Source organism: Pinus tabuliformis, chromosome X, assembly GCF_031772625.1.
Source record: "Pinus tabuliformis cultivar Carrire ecotype Pingquan chromosome X, CPIR1, whole genome shotgun sequence".
Classification (NCBI taxonomy): Eukaryota; Viridiplantae; Streptophyta; class Pinopsida; order Pinales; family Pinaceae; genus Pinus; species Pinus tabuliformis.
In genome coordinates, this window is record NC_142308.1 from 520,847,236 (window position 1) to 520,856,572 (window position 9,337).

Here is a 9,337-nt window from a genome sequence, read left to right on the forward strand (position 1 = left end):
TGATGCCTTCACTTAGATATCTATCTCCACTTCTAATCGGTTTATAGATATGCATAATTGGATAAGTGGGTCAAACTTATCGGCTCAAGCAACTCGAACTAGATTTATAACCAATAAGGCGCTGATGCAATTGAAATTGGTACATCTTTCATTGAGCTCAAATTGATGAAACAATGCCAACCTGCTATATTATATTATGATAAATTTATTGGGTATATTATAAGCAGTAGTTTATTATGACATCATTAAGATGTACACTCTAGTTATCACTAGACCCCTTCCACACATTATTAAGAGAACATATAACCACTTTTCATTCATTACTCTACAATTTTTTTGTTGGATGTGAGAAAGATATTTTGCTAACTTATTTTGTGAAAGTACCTCTGAATATCTCACGAATACTACAGATGGCACCCTCAGCTTGTTCGTTTTGGTCAGAAGGGCTTTGCGTGTTATTGGATATTGTGATTTCTTGGTCGACAATATTCAAAAGAAATACTAGAAATTCATGTGCAGCCTACTGGGCTTCACTGCAACTGAAAATCTCGTTCTTTTCCATCACCAACTCTACAAATAGTCTGAGAGAAATGTGCGTTGGTTTTCTGGAGTTCTTGTGATGGAATAAATTTTCCAAGCACGTTACGAGATTATTCCTCTCATCATCACTCCCTCCATTACGCGTACAGTAATAAATAAAGGGCCCGAACAACGTTGTTACAGTAATAGGCATTCCCCAAGTTGTGAAGACCAGCGTAGCCATTTTCATCGTTTGTGAAAAAAAGACCGGAAAGCACTTCAAAGCTCTCAGTACCGAATTCAGTAGATTCATCAAAACTTGTGCAAGAACCATCATAACTTTTTTTGGTTAACGAGCAACACAATATGGATGAAATACTTCTTCCACAGCTATGATACCAGATAAAAATCAGGCCCGGAAAGTGTTGTTTTACACTGTTCCATTCTAAATCTTTCCAACAGGGTTCTGACATACTTTCCTTGAGTTAGAAAAGTTTGACCAGAATCTTTCCACACCTCCAAACCTAGGCAATAATGAAGATCTCCAAGGTCTTTCATTTCAAATACCTGTGACATTTGCTGCTTGATTTCTTTGATCAAATTATTTGCATTTCTTGTTATAATCATGTCATCCACATACAAAGAAATCAAAATGATTTGCCTCTGTTTATTTATCTTGGTATACAGGTTTGGGTCGTTGAGGCTCCTATGAAAACCATGCTGTATAAAAAATGAATCAATTTTCTCATACCATGACCTGGGTGCTTGTTTCAAACCATAAAGTGCCTTATGCAATTTACACACTAAATGCTCCTGCCCCTTTTTCACAAAACCAGGAGGCTGTACTAAATAAATTTCTTCCTTTAATTCTCCATTCAGAAATGCAGACTTAACATCTAGCTGGTGTAGCTTCCATTTATGTTTTGTTGCTAAAGAGATTAGCATTCTAATTGTATTTAGTTTAGCTACAAGGGCAAAGGTGTCATCGAAATCTATGCCTTCTTGCTGTGAATAACCCTTTGCTACCAGTCTAGCTTTGTATTTTTCTACACTTCCATTTGCATTTATCTTAGGTTTATACAGCTACTTACAACCTATAGGGGTTTTTCCTTCAGGCAACTCAACTAAATCCCAAGTATGATTTCTATATATTGATTCAATTTCCTCATGCATTGCAGCCCTCCATTCATCTGATTTACTTGCTTCTTCATAGTTTGAAGGTTCTACAATGTTTAAAATTTTGGACATTAAAGCATAGCCTTTCAATCTTTCAGGTAGCCTATTCTTCCTACCTGATCTTCTAGGTAGAGGACTTACCTCAACTCTATCTGTTTCGGCACTTTCCGGGCCTGCATCATCATTTATTACACTATCTGCTGCTACTTCTTCCTGTTTCTACTCTTGCTCCTACTCTTCATGTTCGTCACTGTTTATCTCTATCAGCAATGGAATGTGGCTGTCATTGCTAGAGTCTTCCTTTCCATCTTCAGTCTGTTCATGAAAAACAACATCTCTGCTTGCAAAAACTTTATGAGTCACAGGATTATATAACTTGTATGCCTTATACTCTGTGCCATATCCTACAAATACACATTTCAAGGCTTTGGGGTCTAACTTCTTTCTATCTTCTTTTGGTATATGAGCATAAGCTTTAGATCCAAATATTCTTAGATGACTAACTACTGGTTTGAGTCCAAACAATGCTTCAAAGGGGGTTTTGAAGTCTAGACATTTAGTATGACTCCTATTCTTTAAATAAATAGCAGTATTAATGGCTTCTGCCCAAAGACCATTTGATATACCTTTACCTTGAAGCATACTTCTGGCGCACTCCACAAGAGTTCTGTTCTTGCGTTCTGCTACTCCATTCTGATGTGGAGTGTGTGGCACTGTGAATTGCTGCATAATCCCATGCTGCTTGCAGAAGTTCATGAACTCTCCTAACCTGTATTCTCCCCCTTGGTATGAGCGGAGAATCTTTATCCTCTTTCCTGTTTGGTTCTCTATCATAGATTTGAACTCTTTAAAGTACCGAAAGGCTTGACTCTTTTTACTTAAAAAATACACCCATGAAAACCTAGTGCAGTCATCTGTAAACAGTAGAAAATAATATGCACCTCCTAAGGACCTAGTTTGCATAGGTCCACAAATATCTGTATGCACTAGTTCTAGGATGTCTCTTTCCTTTTTGTTGACATGCAAAGGGAACTCTTCTCTATGCATTTTCCCTAATGCACATCCATCACATTCCATCTTGACATTATGAAAAACAGGGAGTCCATCGACCATACCTTTCTTCTGAAGTAAGATGAGGTCTTGCAAATTGAGATCTCCAAATCTCTGATGCCAGAGATTTTCGACTGTTGATCCAACTGTAACCATTGCTTGTCGTGGCATACTCTTTGCATCCAATCTATACAAATTCCCCATGCGCACTCCTGTTGCAACTGTTTCCATCTGGCTATCCTTAATGACACAACCATTCTCAAAGAATTGCACCTGCATGTCCTGGTCTGTAATCATTGAGACAGAGATCAAGTTTTTCTTAATTCCTAGAACATATAATACATTTTTAAGATGTTTAATGTTGCCACTAGGTAGCTTCACAGGAATATCTCCACATCCTTTGATCTCATACCCACTGTCATCTCCTAGATAAATTTTTGATCCACATGCAGATTCTTCAAGAAATTCAAAACAATCCTTCTTACCGGTCATATGAGAGGATGCGCCAGAGTCGACATAGCATATGTCGTCCTCATCTCCCTTTGATGCTGAAAGAGCACAATCGACTGTGAATAGTCGAAGATCATGGCTGTGGTCCTCCTCTTCTCCAGCAAAACAGCCCTGATGTTTCCTATGTTTGCCTTTTCTTTCATCCGCCTGCCTCTTATAGCATTATTTAATCTGATGACCAGGTTTCCCACAATAAAAACATCTCTTAACATAATTATCAGTCATACCTCTGAATGGTCTCTTTTGAAAAGAGCTGGCCCCCTTCTGCTGCTGCTGCTGCGGTTGCTGGTGCTGATGTTGGTGCTGGTGCTGCTTTCCTCTGTACTGTCGCCTCTTCGCCATCAGAGCTAGGTCATTGCTCTGAGTTTTCAAATTCTGTCTTCGCTCCTCCTCCTGGAGCAGAATCGTTGTCAGCTCATCAAATGAAGGGGCTTTCTCCCTTGCTGACAGTCCTGTGATGAATGTCTGATATTCATCTGTCATTCTGTTCAATGTGAGTGTAACTAGATCTGAGTCGGACACTTTTTCTCCAATAGCTCCTAGTTTGTCTCTCAGATCCTTGACTCTGGCCATGAATACACCAACGGACTCATTCTCGTCCATCTTCAATGCAAACAATTTTCCCTTGAGTGCCAGAAAATGATTTGTATTCTGAGTCTCGTACAGGTTCTTGATCGTTGTCCATAGATCAGCGGCTGACTTGGAATCTCTGATATGTGGGATAATATTGTCCTTAACGGACATCTTCAATATAACTTTTGCTTTCGTTTCTCTTTTATCCCAGTCTTGTTCTTGGGTCGCTGTTCCAGATCTTGGCTCATTTCCTTCAACGATCGCCCATGCATTTACGCTCTCCAGCAAAGTTTGCATTTTGAATTTCCAGTTGGAGAAATTCGTTCCATCGAGTTTTCCAGACTCGTGGAGGTATGATTCTATGCTGTTGTTCATTTTCGCCCAACTGAACACTCCAATCGGCCACCACTGGGCAAGTCCGATCTGCTTCCACTGAACAGATCAGGAACTTCACTGTGCCACCACCGGGCAAGTCTGATCTGCTGCCACCGAACAGATCAGGGACTTCACTGTGCCACCACCGGGCAAAACCGATCTGCTACCACCGAACAGATCAACAAGAAAGCTCCAACACGCCACCACCGGGCAAAGGCGATCTGCTTCCATCGAACAGATCAAGGAGCTGCACTACGCCACCACCGGGAAAAACACCGATCTGCTTCCACCGAGCAGATCACAGAGCTCTGATTCACCACCACCGGGCAGGTTCGGTCTGCTACCTCCGAGCGGATCACGGAACCCCAATTCGCCACCACCGGGTAGGTCCGATCCAAGCGGATCAAGGAACCTCAATTCGCCACCACCGGGCAAATCAAATCTGCTACCACCAAGCACAAATCTCCACGTGCCACCACCGGGCAACTCCGATTTGCAACGAAAAATTGCAGATTTCTAGAGAGAAATAGGTTGGCTCTATGGCGCTCTGAACAGCTACAAATCCACGCCAATTGCTGAAAAGAAAAATTCATGGTGTCCACGGAAATTGGCGCGCTTAACAGCCACGGATCCGCGCCAATTTAGTTATAATTTTTTTGGTGCGCTTATCAGCCCCAAACCAGCGCCAATTGGCACATCTGTTCTTTAAAAAATAGCACCAATCTATTTTGTTCTGGATTGGCGCGACTGTCTTCAAAAAATCCGCGCCAATTGCTCAACCTTTTCTCCAGCTCAGAGATGATCAGTCATCTAAGACGCTTCGCTCCAGGTGTTACTGCAGTTCCACCTGATCACACAGACACATTTACATGTACTCCTACTACTACAGAAATGTAACTAATGATACATCCCTAAAGAAAAAATGAGGCTATCTCTACCCTAAGCTCCGATACCAAGATAAAAATCGCACTTTGAATTAAATGAAGGAGTTGCAGCTCACAGGTGTGTACTGCACCTAGGAGACTACACTCAAACAAAGAGGAGACTCTCACTCTCGTTCACTCTACATTGCATCAAATGAATATTACAATATTAAATACATCACTGAAAAATAGGTAGTTGTAAACAACCTCCTAAACTCTACGAACTAATCCTAAACTAAGGAGATACATTACAACCATAGAACCATTTCTCCATTATTTTTAACTATACCTTTGCGATCGATTTTCTTTGTGAATTTCCAAATCAGAAATTATAGGCAAAGGAAATTTGGAAATACTGAAGCCTATGGATTGCGTCCCCCTGCCGACATTTCTATTTCCAATAAGAGCTCGCCACTTTCTAGATTTGGAGCTTCATCCATTACATGTAGTCATAAAACAAGAATCCAGGGACCTCCATCTTCCCACTTTGTAGTGGACGGATTAATTTATATTTTTACAAATTCAATCACTCCAAATGAAATTTTGAGTGGCGTATATAGCTATATTTTAAATAATTTAAACATAAAAAAAAAGGTAAGCCACTCCATTGTTATATATATATATATATATAATAAAATAAATATACATTTTGCAGTTGTGGTGGAACACTCTGAGCTTAAGTCAATTGTTGATTCCTCGAATATTCGGGAATTGTATGGACATGGGCGCAGTAAAAAAATTGACTGCAATCCCCAATATTCCAGGAATTAGCCATCGACATAAGGATGGCCAGTCGAACACAGGGTAGAGAGGCAACAATAAAATAAAAAGCGACAACTTCTGCCACAACTCCTAGCACGGGTTGGGAAGGCTCTGGTGGCCATGAGGGACCTAACTGATACATGGTTCATTAATGAATTTAGTGATTTAATCCTAGATCCTGATCACACTAGAGGGAGATGGAGATGTACTTTGTATGTCTAGACTCTATTTTTATATTGGCAAATCAAAATTTTGTTGGTGATTATGGATGGGGAAACAAGATCAACCAAGTATTCTTGATTGTGTGAATAAGGACTGGACATCAACATCTACGATTTAATAGGTTCGTTGGATAGCAAAATGGCAAGATATGAGAGGCACATTCTATATATTTCACTTTCACTACTATCAGGCTCAAGTGCAAAAGCCCTGGCTCCTCTTGAATCAACTAATGAGTAGTATGTTCTATTTTATGTTGAAAGACTCAACTAATATGCTGGGTAGCAATACATGGTTTGATGATGATGAATTTCTATTGGTTGTTTTGAAACTCTTGCAAACTTATAAATTTTGGATTGCTTCATCGACAATCACATGGTTAGTAGACTTGGTTTCCCATTAGGTAAATTGAGATAATGTGGAATGCATAGACCAATCATGTAACATCTTTTGTTAAATAAAAAAAAAAACACTAACAATTTTCCTAAAAAATTCAAAATATATTCTAACAAAATGAAATTTAAAAAATAAAATTATCTCTTATATATATATATAAAATATTAAAATATAAATTTTACAATATCTTAATCTCAAAATTGCATAATTGATAAATTAAAAAATAAACTATATATATAGAGTTTCTAATACATAATTTATAATTATGTTTTCAAGTTATTATGTCTAATATTTGTGTATTTTTTTCCAGTAACATAACATAATATTAATAAAAATGGGTTAACATATAGAGATATCTTTAAAATCTTTAAAGTATAAACGACTTTTTTTTTTTTTAAATATAGGCTATAAGATTAAATATTGTTTTTTTATATATTTTACAATAAAAAAAATTATATTTAGAATTTGTCTCATATATATATATATATATATATATATATATATATATATATATATATATATATATATATATATATATGTTGGTTAATCGAGTCAGTTTATTGTTACTATTCTAATCCCTAGATGAACTAGACCTCTCTAGCACATGGACAAGGGTAAGCAACAAAGGATTTGAACATAAAACTTTGTACTCACATTTACTTTACATTTTCATGAATTTAGCGATAAACTCCCACATGAAAGTTATTTAAATATTTCATTTAAATAATCGATATATATATATATATATATATATATATATATATATATATAAACCATTTAAGTAAACCTAAATTTGAGACAAACACACAAGATGACACATTACTCATAGTAGCTGAGATAAGAGAGGTGTGTGAGGAGGCTCTCATGGAACATGATTAAGTAAGTGTGTTTTATGAGTCTCAAAACATGTGAGCAACTTATCAAGCTCAAAATGAGACTACAACTTCACAAAATTCTAGTTTAATTTGCAACACTACAAATATTCACAATCCAACTCCTAAAATTACAAGCTTGGCACTTTTTTATATGCCCATTACATGAAAAATTTGCATATAAATGACCCATTGAACCACAAGAGTAATGAAATTATAACACCTTAAGAATGATAGTATGGAAAATATAAGATAAAAGGAGCAAAAATAATCCTCTTTAAGGTTCGAAATTAAACATATCAACCCTAATGAACATAGTAATGAAATATCACTAGGGTGTATATCATATGAATACCATAATGACTGTATATCATTCACTGCCAAATGCATTGTTTTTTGTTCTCTCCCTAAAACACATCCTTGATGTGTAAAACTTTGGAATGATGCATATATTACACTGAGAGATGAAAATTTCTCTTTCTTGGGCATGTGTGGTGATCAAAGTCTTATTATTGGCACATGAGAACTAAAAGTCTTATTTAGTGCATAATAACCTAATTTTAAACCCTATAACAGGGTCAAGTTGTCTAGACGAATATTTTCTACTCAAAATATTATAACACCACCAATATCCACATGTAAGACAAAGATTCTATTTATAATGCAAGTGAGGATATTTACAATGCTATTCATGGCCCATTATCTAGATGAAATCATTTTTTGGCATCTATAACATTAATTTTCATTTCCAAACCTTTAATATGCACTTAAAATCCATCCCTAGAATGTAAAATATCATATTTGTGCCCATATGATATATGTAGGATAATGATTCACTTTTAATCCAAATTGTATTATCATGTGGTTTTTACTCTATCTTGGCGCTTTATAAGTGGGAAAGAAGGATTTTTCATGTAGGGCACATATCAATTGTAGGTCCCATTTTGAAAAATTAGGCTTCATAACTTTTTAGAGGCATTTTGAGGCATCACATAATGTTTTGGGGGTTTAAAATATTTAAAATTTATGCATATTCCCTTGAATTTGATTTACACTTTAAGGCTTTCCAAAGGTGTGAAAATTACCCCAATAATCTAAGGCTCATATATGATAGTTATTCCCCTCATAGGTTGACCTACCTTCTTGACCACCATGGTATGGGTGGATGCGATGCCAACCCTACATTATTCACATATATGGGCCTAGCCACATATGGAATATTGATAAGATTCTATAAGGTCAAAAAAATTGTCACAATTAATGGTTAATGAAGTCAAAACCATACCCCTAGTGGCTATTTTGATGTGTTAAATACTAGGTTATTAATTACCTTGACGGTGAAGAGGGATCAACCACATGTAAGGGTGAGGGTTACCAATCTCTCTTTTGTAGGAATGGAAATTGGGTGCCAAATCCCAGACGATGAGTCAAAGGGATAAATTTTGTATTGAGGGGGCAGGGGGGAATGGTTGAACAAATTTGGGTAAGAGCAACCCTATTCAGGGTATATATCCTTAACTATGTGTGATAAAAAGGTCCATAGACTCTTCCTGTCCTTTTCAAGAGAGATGCCAAACATCTCTCCATTCTACAAACACACTTAATGTGAGTGGCACATAGTTATTATATATAATGATAATATTCTTTAATGTAGAAATGTGAGATAAATAATGCATTTCCATTGTAACAAGAAAGGAGAGGAGTACAGAGAACTGAAAGCCACCATCACAGCCATGGATGTCATCATCATCGTTAGTCTCTATCTTGAGGAAGAGGCACAGGGTGGGGAAAACCATGTATTGTTAATATTATTAGCAAAATCAAGTTAATAAATGTAGATGATATAAGTCATACAAATTTTGTAGATTGACGTATGTCAACCACATTTATTAATGTGGTTGTGTTAGTTGATTGTTGCTGTGTGTGGGGAGGATGTGATTATAGTTGTTGATGAGTAAATAT

The 9,337-nt window shown here is 36.8% G+C and overlaps 1 non-coding gene across 1 annotated transcript; it reads right to left on the bottom strand.

Annotated features, from left to right (window-relative positions):
• Positions 1-8,848: 8,848 nt before the first annotated feature.
• Positions 8,849-8,973, bottom strand: LOC149140976 (U6atac minor spliceosomal RNA). Its single transcript, XR_016265394.1, has one exon. It is a non-coding gene; the product is annotated as a U6atac minor spliceosomal RNA (small nuclear RNA).
• Between the last annotated feature and the right edge of the window lie 364 nt (positions 8,974-9,337).